The following is a 23823-nucleotide window of genomic DNA, read 5'->3' as shown; positions in this document are numbered from 1 at the left end:
CATATTGTGAAAATGTATATTCTTATTGAGCTTTTTTGATAATTTCATTTGATGTTCTGAATTTCTTATTTTAAGACAAAGTTCAAGAGATTTCTCTGTTTGCTTTTTTTTTTTCTTTTATTCTGTCACTTATCACTTATAGTCTCAAATCTCCTTTTTCAGTATGAGTCATTTTGGGCTTTTCCTTCAGCCAATTGCTCATTTACTTCATATATCTGACATCCATATACCTCCCAGACTTCACCATCATTTTCTACTCGGCATGATAGGAGACATTTGGAGATGTCCAGGGAGATTATTTTTTTCTAGTTTCCTGTATGGACATAAATGACATGTTGAAGAAAGTAAGTACAGAATAATCTTTCTCTAGTAGAGTCATCTTTTATTATCTCATCTGTCATTTAGCTCCCAATTTGCAGATGTTTTGCCTTTTCTTCAGAGCAAAAAACCCAGATTTTTAGTTGAGAAGATCACTTCTTATCTTTTACTATACCCCAGTCATATAGTACCTCACTTAACTTGGTTGAATTTAAAAATATTGCTGTCAAACCTCAAATTTAAAATGCCAGAAATTTTCCATCTTGTACAACAGAAAACAGAGATCCCCTACAGCATAAGTGCATGTATGTTTACCAATATCTCAGTTGTAAATATTATAATTTGTATATGTAGCAAATATAATACAATAAATATGAGTTTATTTTCTCTGTATGCTATCTTTTCCCAAAAGTTTATTGTCAATGCACTCAGATCAAGAAAAGCCTTTATGGTTTTTTGAAAACTTATTTCTTATAAGACTAGCATGAAGTGATGCCTTAAGCTTTAGCTTACATATTATCTACATTCTGTGCTGCATTAGTATATAGCTCTGAACTTCATATAAAGTGTTAGCAAGCTCTCCTCCTCTCAATTTAGTTAGACAAAACAATCCTTTCCCACCCCCAAGAACCAAGGATACCATTGCAGCTTCAGGCCCAAAAAGTATAAACAACAGTAAATAAATAGCATGGAAGGATGGGACTTCATAACCTGAAGCTGTAACTGGACAATTAATCCCAGTATGTAAATAGCCCAAAACTTATAAAAATTATAAGTTACACATTATAAAATGTGTGACCTGTCATCCATCTTAGGTGTAGCTATGGCCGGGCTCGTGTACTGCCCAAGGTGTATCCTTTGAAGCCTTTTAATAAATACCTATTTTATTCCTTTAACCCTGTCTAGCCTCTGTTCTAGGTAGCCTCTCAAAACATCAGGAATGTATTGAGAAGCAGCACTTTAGAACACATACTTCAGAACTTGGTGCTGACACCAAATTGGCCTGACATTGCTATTAAAATAGATCTTTTGTGAGGCAAACTAGAAAAACAGAGGTAGAAAAAAAATCTTCTCCCATTTTCTTCTATCTTTCATGGAGGATTTTTCAAAGTTTTTCAGAAGCTTTTGTTCAGAACACAAAGGTGGAGATTTGCTGGCTAGAATATCTCCAGGAGGTATCTATTTATTGCAGAGGGGTTTTTTAGGCCTAGTTTGATTTGAGTGGGTTTTGGCTGAAGTTAAAGCCTATGGATCACAGCTTTTGTAAAATATTTAAAGCATTACTGACACTTCTAGTGCTTTTTAAGTATCCATTCCAATTTATATTAGTTTCTTACCAGGTGTTTTGCCCACCTGACAGTAACAGAATGTGGAAACAATACTCTCAGTAATGGCTGGATTATATTTTTTAAATCTCATAGCATAGCATCATAGTTTTTAATAGAGTGGCGAAACGATCTGATAAGTGCATGTAGTGAAAGATGAAACTGTGTGAAATGGAAGATGAGTAACTTTTTCAAATGTTCACTGCTCAGAAAGAAAAAAAGTCAAAAATAGCTGGAAACAAGGATTCAGCCACTAAAAGGCAATTTTCCCCCTCCATTTCAAGATTTACTCTCTCCATCGACAATGTGAGAAGGAAAAATTCAGTACATTCTCCTTTGAATCTTTTGCTTTTATGAAAAGGTATTATTTCTTTTTTATTTTTGAATGGCACCAACTATCACCAATAAAAATTTTACTAAAAAGTCTGTTCTAAAAAGTGACTCTGTAGGATCAGCCAGGTTTAGAATAGCATAGATGGAAGAAAAAGTCAAAGTCATGGTGTGGCATCTTCAATCAGTGCTCAAGCACACCCTGCTGAAGCTTGTGTTACATAGCTTTCTAGTTAATGATGTTCATGTGAAGACTGTCAGCTATCATGGTGAGCAGCTTTGTGTAGTTAATGCTGCCTGTGACATGCTGGCTACCCATTAAGATTGTAGGAAAAAATATGCAGCCATCAATAGGTCTTTGGGAATGCAAATATAATATCAGTGGCCTTGAGAGCATCTCACATTGGAGCCTAGTGTTCAGTCTTGCCATACTAAAATACTGGTGTAGCTCCATGTCCCTGAGAAAAATTGTTTCTATAACCTCCCCTGAAATAAAGAAGGTAGTGATTTATATATTTATTTAAAACTGCATGTGAAGTGTCCAAGCCCAGGTCCCTAAAACTTCATTAAATACTAGCTAGCATCTTGCTAGTCTTTCCCTGACTGGTCTCTCCTGCTATGTTCTGCTTCTAAGCATGTTTCAGCATTTTTGTACATCAAGGTTGGAAAAAAAGTGTGTCAGACAGAAAAAACACCTTTCAAAAGTCCTGCCGTGATCAATAAAATTTCAGTGAAGAACTTTTATTACCACTGAACATATGCTCTCAGCTTTTTAAAAAATCCACCAGAATAGAGAGCATGTAGAGCAAGATGATCACTGGTCACCATGGCAGTCTCACAACTGCCCACAGTTGTTGCTGTTTGTTTAAGGGTCCCTGGGGAGTCCCCGGAGAGCCCCCTAAGCTGAGTGTTCCCTGGTAGCAATAGGCAGGCAAGGAGATTCCACACGGCTTCTGAGGGTGCTGATTACATGAGCGTTAATTGGGGGTCCCACCCCTGGGAGCAGTGTGGTTTCTGAGGGAGAAGAGGGAAAGGGGGAGGGAGGGGGAGAGAGAGCCTAAGGAGAAAAGGGCCAAGAGAGAGTTCGGTCTGCCTCGCACAGCTTAACAGGGAGATTCAAAGTGGGCGCGGAATAAGACTTGGGCCAATGGGATTACAAATACATGATACTTCAGGGGAGGATCCCAGGCTCTGAATAAACTGTACATTTTTGAGGGGTGAGACAGAACATTTAACTAAAATGTAACACCAGACACAGTAACATGCTATCTCTGCATGTCACAGGGGTTTCACAGTCAGCATGGAGAAAACCACATGATAGTGGATAAAAGCATGGCCAGTTTTGAGATTGCATCTTAAGCCTTCTGCCTAATACAAAGTGCCCTATTGTGACAGTGTCAGTGTAGCACAATGCTCTGCCTGGAATGAAGTAAAGTAACTCACAGAATGTCCTATTTTGGATAGCTATCATTGGTGAACAAAGAAGGACATGCTATTTTTGGTGCTGGGTTATGCTAAAACCAGTCTGACTCATCAACCCCAAAGTTAAACATCTTGATAGTGAGGTGAAGATAGGGCAGATCTAAAGCATCCTTATCTAAAAATGCTGACCTAGCACAGCCAGTGTGGAAACATACAACTGTCAGTCAACCACTTTGTACTCCAAAAGTCCAGTTCCACTTTCAAATGGCCGATTTTTCTAACACAGCTCTTCTTGAAATATGTGTGGAAATTCTTTCTTTGGATGAGGAAGCCCATCTAGGTATCTCCTTGAGGAGGAAAGAAAGAGCTTTTCCCACAGTTGATCGTATGGGCATAAATCTCTACTTAAAATTTGGTGGTTTGGGGGTTTTTTGCTAGCTTTAATATGATTGCTTTAATATAATTGCTTTGCCATAATACATTTTACTATAATATACCATACTATACTATACTAGTAGTTTTAGATTCTCTGCAGTAAATGATTCTGATTAAGATATTCTTGCTAAATCATTTATCACACTAAATCATTCATTTTTGTAGAAATATATCTGGTTTGGGATCCTTAATCCTGAAGGACAAAGTTGTACAAATATTCCTCACACCTCTATAACTCCTTAGGCTTAAACTGTTGACAAAATCTGGGGCTAAGATTGAATATCCAGCTGCACCCAGGCTCCTCTCTGAGAAGGAGTTTAGCAAACAAAGGGGGTCTTTTCTGCACTTTGTGACTCAGGAAGGACTTCTTTAATAAATTTTGTTTGAAGCTCCCACTCTGCTTGTGACAGTCAAAGGGGACATAAGAATTGCACATCACATAAAATAAATCAGTGTCTTGTCTGGTAATTGTTCAATAAAATGTGGTTTTGTTTTGAAGTTATTAAGGAGAATAAAACTAAACTAAACCTGTTTGATTTTGTGTACAATGAACTGTATAAGTCTACTATTTCTGTGTTTCTCATTGCAAGACCAGAGAAGCTATTGACTTATAATTTAATTCACTTAGAGAAAATCAAGCAGACTCCTGGTAGCAAGGACTAGTAAACTTTTACCCATTTGGAAGATACAAGGTTCTAGCTACCAGGGAGCAAGAATGCATTTTAAGCTGATATTCAATAAGTTTGTGACAAGGATTTTGTCACACAGTTCCAATTTGGGTCAAAATTAGGAAAAGTGATATTTCTGTGTTGTAAAGTCCTTTTTAGACCTTGTTTAAGCTCTGTCAGAATTTCTGGTATTGCATAGAATAATGAAGTAGAGGCATAGATTCATGAGGAAAAAAAGTAAAAGGGATTTCCAAAGGTCATCTGCAGCACACATCTATCTTAAAAGGTTCATGCTTCCTTTTTCCTGGCAGTTATTTACCTGACCTGGTCTTGGAGAGAGGAATAAAAATCCCAAGCCCCTTGTGATGCAATTGCATAGACTTCCTCTGCAAACTAGTCCAATGCTTCCCAGTAAATTAATGTTAAATAAAACTTTACAAATATCCTTTTTCCATAACCACAGTTTGGCTTATTCTGAAGAGGCAGGGTGATGGAACTTCATTAATCTTTTAGGTTCATGAAAGCTGCTATATTTTTTTCTTGCTGATATTTTCCTTTCTGGCTGAAAACTCTGGTAGTTTATTCTCTCCTTTCTCTCTCCTTGTCAAGCTTTCCTTTTACTAAACTGCATCTCTGATCCTTTCTGTATTTCCTTTCTAGACTACTCTGGCTATCTTCTTTCTTAATTATGGATGTGATACTCAGAGAAATGTTAGCAACTGTTCAGTAGGATAGAAATATTAATCAAGTATGCATTCCATTTCTGATAGAAATGGCTAGTGAAAAGGTATGGTATTTTCTTTTGTTGTACCATCATGGCATTTTGAATTTCTGTAAAATCAGTGGCCTAGTATAATACTCTCAGGCAAAAGTGAAATCTGTATTTTTCATTCATATTGTGGTTTAACCCCAGCCACTAAGTCTAAGTCCCGCACATCCACTTGGTCGCTTCCATCATGATGGGATAGGGGAGAGAATTGGAAGAGTGAAAATGTGAAAAGTCATAGGTTGAGATTAGAAGTTTTTAGAGAAAAGCCACTCACAAAATCAAAGCAAAACAAGGAATTCATTCACCATTTCCTATGAGTAGGCATATGTTCAGCAATCCCCATGAAAGGAGGGCTCCATCATGCTGAATAGTGACTTGGAAGAAAAATGCTACCATTCTAAATATCCTGATTCTTTCTTCTTCCCCCAGCTTTACACAGTGACCACAAGACTGTAGGGTCCAGAATAACCCTTTGGTCAGTTGAGGTCAGCTGTCCTGGTTGTTTCCTATCCCCTCTCTTTGTGCAGCCCCAGCCTCCTACCTGGAGGAGAAGTATCAGAAGCAGGAAAGTCCTTGATGCTGTGAAAGTGCTGCTCAGCAATAAGAAAAGCATCTCTATATTACCAACACTATTTTCTGCATAAATCCAAAACATAGCCCCATACTAGTTACTGTGAATAAAATTGCTAAAACCAGAACCACTTAGAGCTGCATGATAATTTTGTGGCAAAAAATCAGATTGATTTCTAGACTTGTCCTCTAATGTGTCAACCTTTTGAATACAATGTAGTCTCATTGCTGTTAAAAAAAGAAAATCAAGGAAATACTTCTATTTATACAAAGTAAAACTTTCTGGATCTTCAAAATTACCCCCATAAAAGAAAAAATGTTCATTATGTTCATTCATATGTCCTGTTCCATTCTGAATGGTTAACTGTTCTCAAGTAATTGGACTTTTCAGAGACTTTACTTGAGTGGCTCATGGCTCTTTATTGATTTTGCTTAAATTGTGTTTATTCAAGAAGAAAATTTGAGAGCTTTTTTTTTTTTTCTTTCTCATCATATCTGTAAGAGGAACTGTTTAACCATCAATCTCCTGAAAATTGTAGAAATAGAACATAACATTGTTACCTGCAACTGCTACTGATATTTGAGACAACCTAAACTGTTAATTATCTGCCATGATACAAAATTGCTTTTTCAAATGTATTATTGTGAAGCCTACCAAACTCTTCACCAAGAAAATTTCATCCCATACAGCCTTGCAAATTTTTTTAGAATGTCAGGCCACAAAGAATGACAGTGGTTTCAAATGCAGGCTTAGATTTTTAAACTGGCTGTTTTTAATGCTGATGTTTTGTACAGTCTAGTAAAAAATAAAATAAGGGCCTGGAATATTCAGCATCACAGTGAATATATTACAGCTGGTCAATGTGTTCAGTAGTGTTTTTGGTAAGGTGATAAGAACTGAAAAACCATATTGGGAGAAGATGCTATTTGAAATTACCTGCATGGTCCAGGATATTAATGAATCTACTAGAAAGAAGTGAAATAGCAGATATTTTAGTGTCTTCTGGTATTCTGTTGTTTAAATGAAGAGAAATGGATTGTGTCCTTTTTAAAAGCCTCAGACACAATTAACTAGATCTCAGTCTTCGACTTCTAATATATCTTATTTTCAAGAACATCTTGCAGAGGAACAAACATCCAATATTAAATCCTTACTATGGTAATCACCTAAAATTATTTCAGAGTAATAGAATTTATATATCCTAGATCCAAAAATCACAGAATCATAGAACCACTGAGTGATTGAGGTTAGAAGGGATCTCTGCATGTCATCTAGTCAAATAACTCCAGTCAAGCAGGATTACAGGGATTCAGTGTCTCAGACAGCCTTTGAAGTTCTCCAAAGAGGGACACTGCACAGTCTCCCTGGGCAGCCTGTGGCAGTACTCAGTCACACTCACGGACAAGAAGTGTTTCCTGATGTTCACAGGGAACCTCCTGTGTTTCCAGTTATGCTCATTGTCTCTAGCCTTGTCACCACTGGAAAGAAGAAAGATTCTTTACATTTTTTCCTCAGGTGTTTAGCAAAATTAGTAACCTTACAGATGGGCCTTGTTTTCCACAGGCTGAAGGGTCCCAGATGTTTCAGCTTTTCCTCACCAGTGAGATACTCCATTCTCCTGAACATTTTAGTTTCTGTTTTCTGGAATTTATCTAATACATCCATGTCTCTCTTGCACTGCAAAGCCCAGAACTAAGCACAGTACTCCAGATGTTGTCTCAGCAGCACTAAACAGAGGGACTGGATCATGTCTGTTGATCTGCTGGCTGTATTTTCTCTAATGCAGACCAGAATGCCAGTAACATTTGCTGCAAGTAACATCACTGACTCATATTCAGCTGGGAACCCCACTGTATTTTCTGCCCAGTTGCTTTCCAGGTGGGTATCCCTCAGCATACACTGGTGTGTGGGTGGAGCTGTTCCTCCTCAGGTGTGGGACTTGATATTTCTCTTCGCTGAGGTTCATGGGTCTTCTATCATCCCATCCCTCCAGCCTGTCAGCCCCTCTGCATGGCAGCACAACTCTCTGAGGTATCACTGCCTCTCCCAGTCTTATGCCACCTGCAGACTAGCTGAGTGGACATGCTGTCCCATCATTCAGTCCATTGATTAAGATATTAGGCAGAACTAGACCCAGGATGAACCCCCAGATGCTACTAAACACCAAGAATAGCTACTGCAGTCATTAGTATGCCATTGATCCCCAGGGATGTAAGGACACACATAGATTCACGAAATCTAAGGAATACTATTTTCCCTTTCTGTTGTGTGTATTTCTGAAAGCAAACGTGTGCTGAGATTTAGAAAAGTAACTGTAAACAAAATAGATAGCCTTGTAGTGGATTTGGGGAAAAGGAGTAATAAGCCAAAATACTTTCCAGTTTATGAATATAAAGCGCATTTTTCTTTCTGTGGATACTTAATGTGATGGACAGTGCTGCATGCATCTAGAACTTGTTTCCAGACATTGCCAAGCTCAAACAAGTAACTTTTTTTCACTTTTACATACGAGGAAATATATAATTCTTGCTACTCTTTCAGCAACATTTTCCAAATTGCCCTGGGTGTCTCATGTCTACCCTAGTAAAAAAGGCTTTTTGCTTCGGTATGCAGTGTTGAGGTACTCAGTGTTTTCCTCAGTGTCATGTAGTAAGTTATTCTGAAAATGGCTCCACTGAGAACCGCAGCCAAAATAGTCTAATTGTCTACTAATTGTCAACATGAATTATAGTCTTTATTAAGTAAACTGCTAATGCTAAATTTTGGGAGTGGCATTGGTCTGTCTATGAGAGAAAGAGTATTTTAAAAACAATATATAATAATACATTCTTCCATCATTTTGAGTACTTTCTGCAGTAGTTCTTTACTTAGTGTCATTTGATCATTTCACTTTCTGTGAATATTTCTGAGCTTAATTATTCTTCTGCCTATTTTCTTTTTTCCAGAAAAATGCCAGTTAAAAACCCTGTTCTGCATTCTTGTTGAAACACAGACATTGTTTGATCAAAACTAAACTTCCAGGTAATACATAGCAGAACAGAACCATATTTTCAGTAAACTCTTACTCATCATTAGGGAATATCTTCATAAGATGTAACAGTCAGTGTGAGATTGCAAGTGAATTTCTTATTAGCATTTTGTTTTATATTAATACCCCTAAGACTACAAAAAGCTAAATTTATCATTTGACAGATTGGCAGTGAAGAATTTGTTGAAATAAAAAAAGTCTTGTATTTGTGATTCTTAGAAGCATAAACAAACAATCGAGTAGTGCTAAAGACTTCAAAGTAAAATACAAAGCAAAACAAAAACAAACCCACAAGATCCTCCAAACTAAAAAACATGGCATCCAAATTGTCTTCAGTGTGTGATTCTACATGCAAACAGAATTGAGAGCAGGGTATGGGGCTTTTTACATATTCTTTATATTTATAAGTAAATATAGATTTATTTATATTCTTTATATTTATATGTAAATATATATTTACATTATTTATATTTATATTATTATAATATTATATTAATATTATAAATGGAGAAGAATATTGTTAGTCTCCTTCTGAAATAGCTTTTTTTCTCACCAATAATTCTTATTAATAAACTTTTAATTCTTATTAATAAACTAATTCATTAATAAACTTTTCTCACTTGGGCTTTTTTGATGTGTGGTACTTAATAAATGGCTAACATATTCTACTTTTTATAGCCTGGAGATTATAAACTTGTGAAAATAACCTGTGATGGCAAAGTCTTTACTTAGCCAGAAAATTTTCAAAATTTACTTTTCTAGGGAAGCTTATTCGGTGTTTTTAAGAAGTTAATATTATAAAAGCAGTATAGATTTCATCAAAAAGGAAAGCTCTTCCACAGATAAATTCTTCTAAATTTTGTCTTGATTGTCACCAATAAATGAATATATGACATAATAATAATTTTGTTCACTCTTCTTACCTAACTACTACCTAGTTAATATTGCTTCATTACCATTGAATCTAACATCTTCTTTCAATCTAGAAAATCAACTAACTTTAAAAGGAATGGGAATGTGTAATTTAATCTAATAGCTTCCAAGTAATACACTCTAATTACAGTCGCTTCTTGAAACTATGGAAAACTTTGCATCTTAGTTTGTATAACTTATGCCCTTTGTAATGTGATTCTGCAGTGATGATAGCACTAAATGCCATGGGCTATGAATTCTAATTGAAATCAACTCTGGATTCAATTAGGAGGAAAAACTCATCAGTTCCCATTGGTCTCACTGAATATCATTACAGAGAATTCTTTCCTTGGAGTCAAGCCCACTTTGAACTGTTATATCTTTTCACTGTTTGCGTGTTTCTTTACACCCTCTCAGTTGTGCTGGTTTAATTTTTATAGAACTGCATGGTCAAACAGATCAGGAACTGATCCAGGATTTTTAATGTTTGTACCAGCATAACTGAAAAGATATTTGAAAACCAGGTTTACTTTGAGCCATATTTGTCATTCAGCAAAATTATTGGATTACTGTCAAATTTATTGCCAGGGTAAGTTAGAGGCAGGTTAGCTATTGGAGGAGTAGATGTTATGATTTCTCCAATGATAAAGTTCAGGTAACTATTTCTGAAATTTCATTCTTATATTTATACATTCTGATATTAGTTTCACTTGCACAAATCTGTAACAGATCCATCCAAGAAATGAAAAACTGCTTGACCTTTTTATCCATCTCTCACGGTGTTTCAGTCATGTCTAGACATGAGCAGAATCTGTTACTGGATTTAGAAGACTTCCTCTTCCATTTGTGCCATTCTTTGCCCAAGCAATAAATAAATTTCTCTTAGGATTCTAGGAAATTATCTGATTGTCTACAGGGTTGTTAGCCAAGTAAAACAACAGATTAGCTGATATATTATTCATATAAAAGAAAAAAGGAACATTACTGACAGTAGTCAAACATGCTTTATAAATAAAATAGTGTTCTAAATTCTTCATTCTCGCTTTGAAATTTGTAAGTTTTGGTTAGGATTGTTAACCAGGTTGACCTTTTGAATGTTTTTTGTTTTATTGCTTTATGATCTGAGAAAATAAATGAGCATGCTCATTATAGAATATTTGTATTCAAAGGTAGTAAAGTCTATGCTCAAATGTGATGTAGTCATATGCAAAGCAATATATATATACATGAAGCCTGTGAGGTGTTATCTTGGAAAATTCTTTGTAAAGGGCACAGAGGTTATCAACTTCTGCTAAAATAATGTGGCAAAAGTTTTTGATATGATACTTTGGTGTATTAGGAGTGACCAGATTAAAGGAGGTTATGTTATCTTTCTTTCTCTGGACATATCTCCATATACAGAAATAAAATTCTTACAGGTGAGACCAGCTTTCTAAATTTTTAGTCTGTTGTTAAATTCTGAAGGCATGTGGCAACACACAAGTCAGTAGAGGGTAGGAAAAGGAGACATTTTTTGATAAATTCTTCAGGTTTTGGGGATGATATATGTCTCATAAAAGTAAAACAACTATTATTTGTGGTGTTTAACCTTAATAGGCAGTTCAGCTTGGTCACTCCCATGCAGCAGGATGGTTGAGAGAACTGGAAGGGTAAAACTGAGAAAACTAATGACTAAAGAAAAATCTGAGCATACAAGCAAAACCTGCACAGGAAAGCAGGACTTCACCAAGAATAATGGTTACTTGGAAATAAAAACACCTTCTCTCTAAATGTCATGCCTTTGTCCCTCTTTCCATGCTCCCCACTACCCCCACCACCATCTTTTATCGCTCAGTACAACACCTTATGACATGAAATACCTCTTTCATTAATTTGGATAAACTCTCCTGGCTGTGTCCCCTACCAACTCCTTGCCCACCCCAGTCTAGACACTGGAGTGGCAACATGAGAAACAGAAAAGGCCTTGATGTAAGCAGTGCTCAACAGTGCATTATCAGCACAGTTTTGATCGCATATACCAAATACAGCACCATGCAAACTACTATGATGAAAGTTAACTCTATCCCAGCCAAAAGCAGTACACTATTTTAAAAAATAGAAAATCTGGGTCACCACTATTTTAGCAAATGGACAAATTTCTAACAACTTTTCACAAAGATTACATGTCCTAATAAAAAATTATGAAGAAATTTGGTATCACATTTTCTTCTGCTGGTATTTGTACTGTTGCTTCTGGTAAGAGCCCTCCCCAAAAATTTCAGTCTTTTACCAGGGCCCATACAGCAGTTAGTGTGAAGTGAAACCCTGTTTCAGGAAGCTTCCTGTTTAAGAACTATTCTTCCATTTTAAGAATATTTAATAATGACTGAGTGAAATGAGTTAGTTTGAGCTGTACTAAGCTATAAAAATACACAACCACTTGAGTACATGGTAGGCAATGGAGGGTGATAGAATGGTTTAGACAGACAGAATCAGAAGGTTTAGACAGAACTGAAAGTTCTTTTATGATTTTTTTTTGCTTGTGTGAGAAATAAGCCACTAACCAAAGGTTTAATAAGTATGCTGCTCAGTTACCACTTGTCTACCTCATGTACACATTCATTTACTGTTATTAGAACTAAGCTGCTGTTTGAGTTGGTTCTTCAAATGAAGAAAAGTTGGTTGCATATATATTACATCAGAATGGGATGGAAAGATTCCCGAACTTGAATTGTATGGGCTGATTTCTCCTGTTGCACCGTGTCACATGAATAGAAAGGGCTATTTGGAGACCTTAACCTTAAGAAATGAGGTAGGCAGAAGAGGCAGGATATGTGTATTGAAGTATATATTCATAACGTATTCTTTCAGGTTGAGGTGGAATGACTCCATCTAGCTGCTATGTCTCTGAACAGTAGCTTACTCATTCCCTGACAGTGAGATTGAAGAGACAATCAGAAATATGAAAGTGAAAAAATCTGTGGGCTTAGATAGACAGTTGAATAAGTGAAACAAAGCTGCACATGCAAAGAAGGGAAATCAGTAGTTAATTCACTATTCATGTTGAAAGCTAGATGTCCAGCTGCTTCCTGAGAAGCCAGGCCTCAGCACACATAGAGGCTGCATGGGAAGACTGACACCATAGCAGTGAGGATCAGCTCTTCCTCCTCCTTTCATTGAGTTTTCATTGCTAAGCAAATCCAAACCACTGCACCATGTGGAATTATGTGATGAGAGTTAACCTCACCCCAGCCAAACTCAGCACACAGCTGTAAAGCTTTGTATCTTCCCTCCAGCTCTGGAATGGGAGAGAGATAGCTGGAGACAGAATGCCATGCTACTGCACAGCAACTGGGAGCTTAGCAGTTCTCCCAGTACCACAGAACGCAAACACAAGGCAGAAGCTAATGACTAGAGTCAGGCTCTTTAGTAGTCAAGTAAATGTACATTTGCTTCAGACTGATGAAACTCAAGAGGAATATCTGCATTTCCAGTTAACAATCATCTTGAAACAGAGGACTTCAACGATCAAGTAGGCATTCTGTCACTGAGCAAAAAAATTCAATATTCAAGGTTCCCAGTCTCTTCTGAGATGAATTAGGGCTGCAGGTGAGGAAAGGTAAATTCGTCATCCCTTACTGTGATGGTTTTTGCAGACTGCTTGGTGAACAAGCTGTGGGATCAGAGACTCTTGCTCATCACAGGACCAAGATTTGGCTGAGAGATGTCCTTGCTGCTGTCAGAACCTGATACTCATAAACCAGTGTGCTTCATGTTATTTTGAAGACCTGAATACTTGGACGTACTGGAGTTAGCAGCAATAGGTGACAACAATAGCAGCAAAGTGCCTATTTTGCTGCCTGCTTTGACCTGTCCCCATAGTAATAAGTTATTTAACTCAGTTCTACCATGGCCATTTTTGACAGTCAATATCATTGTTTCTACTCATGAATTAGGAAATAGCCCTCCACTGTGTCTATACTGCAGGCATTCAGAAGGTAAACCTGGAAGTTTTCAACTTATTATCCCAGGTGCTGTCTTTTATCGCCCCAGAAACCTTCTAGAAAAGGTTTCATAGAGATTGAATTGTATATTTTGTGAAATTCTAATGGTCTTACATACTATTAAAACAATAATACTGTTAATTATTATGCTTAACTTGATATGTAGAACTATATGCCATTCCTTTTTCTTTCCTCTCAAATGTCTAGAGCCTTCAGAATCATATCCATCAAGAAATTAATACATAGAAGTATGAGAGGAAGAGAGATGGGAGACACAGATTAGATGCTGGTTCCTAACAATTCTAAGATGTTTAGGGGAACACACTATTCCTCTCTTTTTTATTTCCTCTTTCCAGTGATTTCCCTACTTCCATCCACTAGTAACTTGAAATTCTGGCCAAGGCAGCAATGCTGAAGTTCCACTAGTGAAGCTATATTTACAGTTTTTTTCTTCAGCATTGGAAAGAACAATAACAACAAATAACAACTCCACAGTAAACTTTTCCCTATGCAATTTCCTATCACATTAATTTTCCTTGTACTCAAGAGAGCTGGAAAACTGATGAGTATTAAAAACTGTAATCTTAAAAATGTCATTCTAATGTAAGTGTGTAAGTTATTTTTCAGGATTTCTTTCACTGAAGCCCAAAATTATAACATTGAGTGTTTTACTGGTGAAATTAACTGAGGGTGCACCCTGAGCTTCTCCAAGCCACTACAGCAACACTGAAGTCAGCTGATGTCAGTGACAATTCTGCTCTAGTCATGAAAAGGGTTAATCTTATGGTATGTCTTGTCCAAGTTGGTATCTGACCTACATGAATTAAGCAGATTACAATGTTGTGTGTGTGGATAAGCAAGAAGTTGAAGTCAAAAATGCGAACTAGTGTGTGAAAAGTGTTCCTTTTTCCTTGTAATTGAACTTTGAAGGCTTCAGATTCAGAAAAGCTTCCCTAAAACTTCAGGCTATGACTGGTGAAATAAAATCAAGGAGCTGTATCAGCCCCTACATTTGGCAAAAGGCTAGAAGCAAACACTTTAGCAGTGCCAGAACTTAAACATAAATCATGTTTAAGGCCAGACATTCACACCAAGCTAATTCAAATTGCACTTCTTTCCAGGAATGGCTTTAATCCAGGTTGCCATGCGATAGAAAAATTTTGTTCTGTTTCAGCAGTGTAAAGGCACTGGGGCTTCTGAGCTTGATCATCTTGAAATGTAATTTCCCTTCAAATGCTTGTGCTGATTATTATCTTTCTGGTTACAGCTGAAATAAAATATTTATGTTCCAGTAGGAGTGGTGGTCCTTGAACTTCTAATTAATTTTGAATGCTCTTTGGGAGATTAATATGAAGATATGCTTTGGTATGTGTCTGTGATTGTGGTATCTCAGTATATAATGTTTCCATTCACAACCAAGAAATTAATCCTTCCCAGTATATCCTTCAGTTCCTCTTTAATTTTGTGCAGTGAAGTGTGACAACATTTTTCACTCTGATATTTCCTGTATGGAAGGGTTTCAATAAGATATAGAACTTTGAGACACTCTTGGAGAATTACATCTCCCATACTAGAAGAATTTAATCCCTTAAATTTTTTGATCGGATTTGGACTTAAAGCTTTGCACAATGTAAGAGAGGAATCACAAAATACAAGAGATATTTTGGGAAAGAACAATATAATTTTCTCCTAAGTACATTGTAACCAGACATTTTGATGTTTCAGTTTTTGGGTTTTTTTCCTTATTGAAATAAAATTCAAGGCAAGCAAATTTCCTTTTGTGGTGATTTTCATTTGATTAATTTGTCTATTCTGCTATACAGGATTTAATCTATACCATTCTGAACTTGTCCCCTTTTAACTGAAACTGACTGTTTCTAAAAAAGAAATAATTTTTCTTTTACTTTTTTCTGCCTCCATTCTTTTTTTGATGAGTTGGCCCCAGCCAGAAGCTAAGCACTCACAGGAACTCATTTTTTCCTCCCCTAGCCCAACCAAGTAGGACAGGGGAGAGAATAGAAGGACTGAAACTAATAAACTTGTGGATGAAGATACAGAAAGTTTAATAGGTGAAGGAGAGGAAAAAAAACCTACACAATGCAATCTAATAATTTTCCATCTCCCATGAGCATACTGATGCCCAGACAGTCTGCACATAATGGCCACCTTGGAAACCAAGGGGCTCCGCATCTTTCTTCCTCTAACCCAGTTTTAATGTTAACTATGATATTATATGCTATGGAATTTCCCTTGGAAAAAAATTGGGACAGCTATCTCAGACACTATCAACTTCTTTCTGACACCCAGCTTACTCTCTGTGGAGGGGTGGGGGTGCATGACGGGAAAGGAGAAACCATTGATGATGTGCAAACAATGTTTAACTGTAGTCAAAATACTGATGTATTATTTATGTACTTTGAACCTGATTAGCATAAAAGATTTGATAATCAGGATGCCTTGGTAAGATCAAACAGAGCTGAAGATTGAATCAAGACTAGTGACAAGAAGATTGACTCAAGGCTTCTGCAAGCTAGAGCTGTTGCAAAATGTATAAGTTTGTTTATGTGATGGTTAACACAATCATTGTAATAAAAAATTACTAGCCTTCCTAGAATAGTATATAAGTATATGTAGTCCACAATAAAGACAAATTCTGACCACCTCTCAGTCTTCCTGCCTTTCTCCATTGCTGATATATTATCAATACTGTTTTAAGCTCAAATCCAACCCACAGTACTACAGGAGTTAACTGTAGTACTTCTAAGACCAGCCAGATTCTGTACGGTCTTAGAAGAGCTTGACTATTTTCCAGGCATGTTACCTACCCAACCTCTCTTTCCAGTTTCCAACAAATAAAATATATCCTATTGTTTGTTACAATCTTTGACTTTCTAAATTTTTTGTTCCAGAATTGAGAGGTAAGGAGGTGTTATATGTTTGTAGTTTATAAAGTTGTGATCCTTCAAGATAAGACTAAAGACATTTAGTCTTGTTTCTTTCAAATCAAGTTTGTTCCCTCCAGAGACTATGCTTGATTGGAGGAACATAAGGTAACCAGTGTTGGAAATGCAAAAGTACTTTGATAAAATAAAAAGTAACTGCTTTGTTTACTTTGTTTTCTGTATTAAAGAAGCAATAGTGGAAACGAAAATCATTACTGTTCAAGTAGCAGCCATTACCTACTTAAAGAGCTTTGATACTTCCCAGCATGGATGGGGCTGCTGGAGGAGCCAGGGAGTTCACGCCTATTAGAGAGCTGGGACCAGAAAATATGGTGGGTGTGGAGCTTCCATGCTGTGCAAATTAGTGCCTAAATTACATCGGCCTCTTATAGCTACTGTTAATCCAGTGTTCTTTGCTTTTTTTCTATCAGATGGAATTAATGGTAATTCAGCAAAACAGCAATAATAGTCTTGTATTTTTTGTATTCTACACCTCAGCTTCATTAAAAGCTTTAAAGTTCCACCATGGGAAGTCTCACAGACCTAAAATGGGAGGTCTCCTAAGAGCTTTCAATTTCAAACTCAGTTCATGTCTCATAAACACTCTTTCCTGAGTGATTTTTTTTTTTTTTTTTTGAGGACTGGGGTGTTTTGGTGTTTGGGGTTTTTTGTTTGTGCTTTTTTTTGTTTGTGCCTTCTTTCCATCCAATGATACCTTAAAAAAAAACTTTGCAATTGCTTTGGAAAAAGTTAGGCTTAGTTCACACGGTTCAGTTTTAATGAGCTGTGAAGAGGGCAGAAAGAATAATTTCAGAAGGGGAAGAAAGGGGCTGATCAAAGTAGTGGCTGAATGTCATTTCACATTCATTGCTGCAGAGATGGATGCAGTTTATAGGAAGAGCTACAAAAGTCACTAGCTGATAAAGCTATTTAATTTTATTCTACATTTCTGTGTTCTTAGGGATGGGGAAACAGAAAGTCCCTTTATCAGCATGGGAAGGCCCGTGAATTTATAAGTCAAGCAGACGTTCATTTTGAGGACAATTTCCTCTGAAATGTTAAAGTTGGTAGGCTAATAGGCAACCTCACAATTCTGTGAGTCTGATTCTGTGGGAATACTTAAATAAGTACTTGATTTACATTTTGATTAGATACTTTGGTTACATCTTGCTTAACTTTTCTGGAGGATCTGGTGTTGTACAAATAAGAGGTCGGCAAAATGTCACACCCACCAACACCTTCCATGTTTCTGCTTCATGTAGAGAAGACATAATAGAGAATCCAAGAAGATTCTGTGTTACCTTACAGCTGAAACAGCATTCCAGTTTTCAGTTGTACAGAATTCGTTACCTGATACTCATTTTGAATGCGTGTATTATTGTTCTGCTCATTACCATGCTCTTAAATCCTTTTTTACTTGTCTGTTCATTCCAGGGCCTGTAATCTCAAGGCAAGGCTTTGCAGCAGGAATGAACTTAATTCAAGCATTTTGTTCACAGTGGATCAATTATAACATTCTTTCACTATAAAAGTTTACATTCAAAGAACATTAAAGTTATAAATTAAATTAACAGGTTCCAATGTGTTCATAATCAGACTTCCCATGACATGTTTAGCTGGGATGCAACTCTACAGTGTTACAGAGAATGACACTGGTGTATTAAGACCAGAGTAAAAAACACGCCCCTTTGAAAATACTTCAAGGGATAGCAGTAGAAACACTACAGAAATTCATCTAAAGAGAAAACTGAAGTGGAGAATGCATGGCTGTGTGTCACTGCAAATTACAAGAAAGTGTCCTAGCTGATAGGACTTGGAGCTGTGGCTTGAGTATTCCCACTTTTATTCCCGATACTGCTTTGTTGGATGAGCTACCAACTTGCTGTGCCTCCATTTCCCTGTCCATCATGAATAAGGTCATGGTATTTTTCCAAAAACATTGTAAATCTCTAGCAGATAGCTATTTCTCACATATCAAAACTCACTTTTCCACCAAATCCCAGGGGATCTTCCCAAAGGATAGGAAGAAAAAATGAACAAAAAGAAAAATTAACTTTAGTAGAATTTCAAGGCAGGCAATATACCCCCTTTTTTGGAGACAGATTAGGAGGTTTTGCTTTTGTATTTCTTTTCAGCTTGTGCCAACTCTCCTGTGCTGTACTGTTAAGTGAATGAAAAGTTCTTGTGTATTTTAATATCTTTCTTTAGGACATAAAAAACCAGAGCTTCCATTTCACATAAAATTATTCTTTCTTTATGAAAACATTTACAAAAATGCAGTTTCTTTGAGAAAGTCAAAACAACATCCAGTACCTTGGGCCAAACACACATGCAAATGGTATGTGTCTATGAGGGGGACCTTGTATCAGCCTTCACCTCATGTAGTACATTCACAGTATTGTATGTATTAGATATGACAAAGTAAATGTGAAATTCATGCCTGGTCAGGTATCATGTAGAATTAAAAAGCAAACACTAGATTTTGTTTCTGTCAATCAAAGCTCAAGCAGATAGAAATAGAAGCTTTCCCCAAGACTGCAGGTTTCTTCCTTAGAACCTCTGAAGCAAAGCATACACCAACAGAAGCACAAAGGTAGAGAAGCAATGGCCCCTCTATATCCCCAGGGAGCTAAATTTTAAACTCAAATAAATTGCATCTATCAAATATGGGCAGCAGCTTTGCATATGCTCTTTTATCTCAGTGTGGCTTAGGGATGTGGATCTCACTGTTTGTTACCCATTTTACTGTGCCATCCCATTTTCTATGTGAGTGGTTTTAAAATGCCTGCATGTGAGCACAGTTTGTTTGAAGTATCTGCCTAAATAACTTTAAGTAAGCTAAATAACCTTACTGAAAGGGAAAAGAAAATGAATTTATTTGGGATTGTCTCCATTCTCTCTTTTGTGCAGTCTTTATTACAATTTGCTTCCTGTTTTCATCTCTTGTAGGAAATGTTTTAACCAGTGTAATCAAAATCTATGATCACATAGTCTAAGATTGCTCATAACCGCCACAAGTGCCTAGAATTACTTTGTATTATAGATTTTTCAGGATTTTCAGAAGTTAATGCATACATATGTACAATATAATTACTATGTATGGAGCTATATGAAAATCTTCATATTTACTCTAATAAGAAATGCTGTGTATGGAAAGTAGAAAATACTGCTGCTTTAAACTGTTTTATACATTGCCTTCAAGCAAATACAAGCTCCAAGATTTCTTGAAATCCCTGAATACTGAAATGTTAATTGAAACCACTTTCTTAATTACTGAACAATTTGTATTCATTACAACTTGAACTTAGGCCCCTTGTATTGAATACCTTCTGCATCTGCTGCTCACCAGTGAAAGTGAGCTACTTGGGGACATCAAGATTGGAGGCACCCTAGACTGCCGTGATCATGCATTAGTGAAGTTCGAGTCCTGAGTGATTAGGTCAGATAAGGAATAAAGTTAAACCCCTGAACTCTAGGAAGTTTAGGAATTCTAGCTGTAAGACTTCCAGCTCCTCCGGGAGTTAGTCAGTGGGATTCCCTTGGAGGCTGTCCTCTGAGACAAGAGACTGTAACAGATCTTAAAGGAAAGATCTTAAAGGAAAGTCTTCCACAAAGTGCAAGAGCTAGCAATCCCCAGGGGAAAGAAATCCAGCAAGGAAGATGAACACAGCATGGCTGAATAGAGATCTGTTAAGTCAAACTAAAGGAAAAGAAGGAAATGCACAGACAGTTGAAGCTAGGACAGGTGACCTGGAGATGAAATTTTGTTGTGTAGGAAAGGGGTCAGTAGGAGTAATGTAAATCTGGAACTCAACTTGGAAAGGGATGCAAAGAGTAACAGGAAGGGCTTCTTACAAGTGTGTTAACCAGAAAAGGAAGGTGAGACAAGGTGTATGCCGTCCGGATAAACAACGCTGGAAAACTGGTAACAATGGATGAGGAGAAGGTTGAGGTACTCAACAGCTTTTTTGCCTCAGTCTTCAATGGCAACATCTTTTCCCACACCTTTCAAGTGGAGGGACAGCAGGATGGGAAATGAGGCAACAAAGTCCCTCACACTGAGTGTAAAGATCAGGTTCATGACCACCTGAGGATGGATGGAATGTTTATGGAACCTAATGAGATGTATCCCAGACTCCTGAGAGAGTTGGCTGATGCAGTTGCCTAGCCACTCTCCAAGATATTTGAAAATTCATGGCAGTCAGGTAAAGTCCCATGTCACTGGAAAAGGGGAAAAATTGTACTAATCTTTAAAAATGGCAAAAAAGGTTGACCCTGGGAACTACTGGCCTCTCAGCCTCACCTCTGTCTGGGAAGATCCTGGAATAGGGCCTCCTAGAAGCTATGCTAAGGCACATAGAGAACAGGGAGCTGATTTGGGACAGCCAGTACAGCTTCATCTAGGGCAAGTCCCACCTGACCACGCTAGTGGCTTTCTGTGATGGAGTGACTACATAAGTGGGCAAGAGAAGGGTACAGGTGTCATTAATCTGGATTTCTGTAAAGCTTTTCACACTGCCACCACGTTCTTCTTGCTAAATTGGAGAGAAAGTGATTTGATGAGTTGACTGCTAGATGGATAAGAAAGTGGTTGTATGGTCACATCCAGAGGGTAAATGGTTCAGAGTCTCAATGGACATAACTAAAAAGTGGTGTCCCTCTGGGATCTGTATTGAGGCCAGTGTTATTTAGCGTATTCATTAATGACATAGACAAAGGGATAAAGTACATCCAGCTAGTGCACCAAGCTGAGTGGTGCACACTCAAAGGACAGGATCCAGAGGGACCCGGACAAGCTCGAGAAGTGGGCCCACAGGAATTTCATGAGGTTTAACAAGGCCAAGTGCAAGATGCTGCCTATGGGTCAGGGCAAGCCCTGCTGTCAGTACAGGCCAAGGAATGAACAGATTGAGAGCAGATCTGCTGAGAAGGACTTGGGTGCAGTGGTGGATAAATGACATGATTCTTCCCCTCTACTCTGCTCTGGTGAGCCCCCACCTCCATTGCTGCATCCAGCTCTGGGGTCCCCAGCACACGACCCTGTTGGAGAGCACCCAGAAGAGGACCATGGATTAGAGGGATGGAGCACCTCTCTTTTCAGGAATGGCTGACAGAACTGGGTTTGTTCAGCTGGGAAAAGAGAAACCTTATGGGCAATATAACAACAGCCTTTCAGTACCTGAAGGTAGCCTACAAAAAACATATAAAAGGATTTTTACAAGAGCATGTAGTGACAGAACAAGGGAGAATGGCTTCAAACTGACAGAGTAGGTTTAGATTAGATATTAGGAAAATATTCTTTACTATGAGGGTGATGAGGTAGCAGATGTTGCCCAGAGAACCTGTGGATGCCCCATCCCTGAAAGTGTTTAAATCTAGGTAGGGCGGGGCTCTGAGCAATTTGGTCTAGTGAAAGGCATCCCTGACCAACACAGGGGTGTTGGACCTAAATTATTTTTAAGGTCTCTTCCAGCTCAAATGATTTCCTAATCCTATAACTCTATACAGTCTTCAAAATGTAAGTGTGAGACACAAAGAGGTGTATTTGTAAATCAGTTTAAAATGCATGTACACAACTGGTTTTATACTGTATTGATCTAGTTGAATAGATACAAGAAGAGTAAAAATTGAAACCAGCAAGACATGATAGGAGCTTTTCATACTGATACTTTTCTCTTAGGTTATTTGTGGTATCATGGAAGGTTAAAGGCTGACGTTTTTATATATACTACTACCTTAAAACTTCATAGACAACAACAACTTCTGTTATAAGGAACATATGGTAACAATTTTATTTCAGTAAGTTGAAAAACCACTAAAAACATCATATGCAAAACTACAAGGAGGAAAGAAATACATACTCATTGCTCTTTCATATTTTTTCTGAGGTACAGTGGAAACTGCTCACTCAACAGCACTATAGTACAGTTGACTAGATGAACAAAAAGCCATCACCAAAGCTGTCATTTCAATTTCTTACTCATTTTCTCTCTTTCTCCTTTTCACAGTTTCTGCTGAAAAGGCTTATACCCCATCTCCTAGACAGTGGAAACCCACAAACAAAAATTCTCAATGTCAAAAATGTCTAGGGAAATGGAAAAAGAAAACTACTAGGGAGAAAACATCAGACATCCCTTATCAGGACCTGTGGATACTGGCTTTAGGAGCTACATTAGGAAAATGATGACACATGCTATAGCACTGCTCTTGCCACTTCTCCTGGGGCTGGAATGGTAAGATCTTGTCTCTGTGAAGAATTTTAAGCTCATCTTTTATAAGTGCATGGGTAACCATTCAAACAAAAAAAATGTGCTGTTCTCAAAGAAAATTCAGAAACCCCTGCTTTTCAAAACAATCACAGATTTTTCTACCTCAAGTCTGATAATTTATATAGAAAAGCCTCCATGGTCACTACAGCTTATTATACAAAATAAGACCTGAATAATAAGAAAAGGTAATTGTTTAAAACTGGGAATATTTACTTTGCTGTATGCCAGGAGAGATCTGGAAAATCCCCACTTGCTCTGAATAACCAATTTCTTTAAAGCAATAGCTCTGTCTTTGTGCTTCCCTATGGACACAAAGTTTACACCACCTGGTGGACAGCATTTATTATCAAGAGCCATGAAATATTAGGATTAGGGCATTATCTGCCAGTGAAATACTATAGCCCATTACTCTAAGACATCACTGGTGATGGAATTAATTACATTTGAGAAGATTTTAAGAGCTCTGAATTCAAGCTGCATGCAGAATTGTAACTTTCAGACTTGAAGCTGATATCAAAATTGGCTAGATAGAAATTTTCTAACATAGTTTTGAATATTAAGATGCAGACATTCTTTATTGCAGTGAGCTGGTCATTCAGAGGATCCTTCTAATCAAGTGTGCCAAGTGCCAGGTGAACAGAGTTTTCATCACACACTTTGATTGCATATTCCTTAGCTCTCCCCATGCCCTTGATGCATATGTATTACTTTATTTTACGGGTCCTTTTGTTCCTCAAACCCCACTTTTGAGTAAGCACAATATAATTGTGTTGCATAACTTGGTTAGCCAAGAGATGAGCTGGCATCCTGCTTGTCTTGTACAACTTTAAAAGTTACATTCTTTATCTTCT

General features: G+C 37.4%; 1 long non-coding RNA gene across 1 annotated transcript in view; it reads left to right on the top strand.

The window, feature by feature from the left end:
• Positions 1–5008: 5008 nt before the first annotated feature.
• Positions 5009–23823, top strand: part of LOC135301543 (uncharacterized) — a 29623-nt gene continuing 10808 nt past the window's right edge. Inside the window, exons 1-3 of the long non-coding RNA XR_010363290.1 lie at positions 5009–7716; positions 8784–8859; positions 22712–22936. This is a non-coding gene — a long non-coding RNA (uncharacterized LOC135301543). The remainder of the gene's footprint in view (positions 7717–8783; positions 8860–22711; positions 22937–23823) is intronic.

The sequence above is a fragment of the Passer domesticus genome, chromosome 1, assembly GCF_036417665.1.
Source record: "Passer domesticus isolate bPasDom1 chromosome 1, bPasDom1.hap1, whole genome shotgun sequence".
Classification (NCBI taxonomy): domain Eukaryota; kingdom Metazoa; phylum Chordata; class Aves; order Passeriformes; family Passeridae; genus Passer; species Passer domesticus.
This window is presented reverse-complemented; position numbering and strand designations above follow the sequence as displayed.